The following is a 2,329-nucleotide window of genomic DNA, read 5'->3' on the forward strand; positions in this document are numbered from 1 at the left end:
ATTATTACTTACTAACTATATTGTGTGACAAAGATAACAGTTGATGAATATTAGTAAGAGAATGATGAATTAAAGATAAAAATACAAATTGGCACATATGACTTACTCTCTATTTATTGACAAAAATAACAGTTTAATTATTGTTGATTAATATATTAGAGAGAATGACAAATTAAAAATAATAAGTAAATGACAGTGCTCATTATTACTTACAAGCTATTGTGTGACAAAGATAACAGTTGATAGATATCAGTAAGAGAACCATAAAATAAAAGATAATATATATAATAGTATATACATTATGACTTACAATCTAATGTGAGATGAATACAACAGTTTATTGTTTATTGATATGCAGAAATGAAGACAGATGAAACATAAATTCTACATAATAATAAGCATTATGACTTACTTCCTAATGTTTGACAAAAATGAGTATCAGAAGAAGATAAATTAATTAATATAACAAACATTATCACTTACTTCCTATTGTGTACATGATATAGATATTATTTTGATTGTTGTTAAGAATGAAGATTAATGTAAATAATAGTATACATTTTTACTCACCCACTATTATGTGACAAAGATAATAGTTAAGGAATGTCATTAAGAGAAAAGAATAACAGTACACACTATGACTTACTGTCTATTGTGTGATGAAGATAAAAGTTCAATTATTGGTGATTAATATCAGAGAAAAACAGATTAAAGGATAGAATGTAAATAACAGTACTCATTATTACTTACAAACTATTGTGTGATGAAGATAACAGTTGATGAATATCAGTAACAGAACAATAAATTAAAAGGTAATACAACAGTACACATTATGACTTACTGTCTATTGTGTGATGAAGAAGTTTAAATATTTTTGATTAATATCATAAAATAATAAATTGAAATAATAAACATTATTACTTACTCCCTTTTGTACACGTGATATAGATAACAGTTTGATTATTGGACAAATAAAAGATAAGGCATAAATAATAGTACACATTATCTGACTTACTGGCTATTGTGTCACAGAGATAACAGTTAAATTATTGTTGATTAATATCAGAGAGAATGGACAGATTAAAGATAATAAGTAAATAAGTACACAATATTTTTTACCATCTATTGTGTGACAAAGATAAGAGTTGATGGATATCAACCAGTAAGAGAGCATAAATTAAAAGATAAAATACATGAAATAGTATACATTATCACTTACTCCCTATTGTATGATAAAGATTGTGACCAGTTTGATTATTGGACAAAGAAAGATGGTTATAAATAATAGTACACATTATGACTTACTCCCTATTGTGTGATCAAGACAACAGTTTAATTAATGTTGATTGATATCAGAGAGAAAGACAAATTAAAAGATAATAAGTAATAGTACACATACTCACCCGCTATATTGTGTGACAAAGATTACAGTTTGATAAAAAAATTAAAAAATATACATAATAGTACACATTATGACTTACTGTCTATTGTGAAGTTTATTGTTGATTGATATCAGAGAGAATAACAGATTAGTAAATAATAGTATAGACTTACCCACTATTATACGTGTGCCAAAGATAGCAGTAAATGAATATCAATAAGAGAAGCATAAATTAAAAGATAAATATAATAGTACACAATATATATGACTTACTGTCTATTGTGTAATAAAGATAACATGTAGTTTAATCGGCATTGTTGATTCATATCAGAGAGAAAACAAGATAAATGTAAACAAATTGGTACACATAAACATATCATTAAAAAGTGAAAATAGCAGAGGCAGGACTTTGCATGCAGAGTAAATCCTAACAAATTAATGTATGTGAGTATATTTTGTTTGGTAAAATGTTAGACTTTCATACTGTTCTGAACTAGCTACATATGGGATTGGCATAAATATCAACCCATTTTTGTGGTAGCCTTCCTTTGTAGAGAGATAGACGGTCTGGGTACGTAAGACTATCTATGTGGGTTAATGTGCAACCAGCTAGAGTAACCCACCATGGGTTCATTAATAGTAGCTAGCCAAGTTACTAAAGTGCCAGCCAAGCTAGTTGCTACATAGTGCCAAACTGCCAATAGTCCAGCCAAACTACTTATGGAGTACCTAAATTGCATGTAGTTTCAAGGTATAGGTTCACAATGATTTCTATTCTGACATGTTGACACATGCTATACCATTTAGTTTCCATAGCACTTTTTGCTTAAGGAATTTGATCATATTATTTTCAGAATTTTATACATAAATGCCAGTGTGTGCATTGTTCCTATATGATTTCAATAGTACCTCTTTCCTTGGATCACCAGCCATCTTGCAAGTACTAAA

This window comes from Amphimedon queenslandica, unplaced genomic scaffold, assembly GCF_000090795.2.
Source record: "Amphimedon queenslandica unplaced genomic scaffold, v1.1 AMPQUscaffold_12720, whole genome shotgun sequence".
In the NCBI taxonomy this organism is placed as follows: domain Eukaryota; kingdom Metazoa; phylum Porifera; class Demospongiae; order Haplosclerida; family Niphatidae; genus Amphimedon; species Amphimedon queenslandica.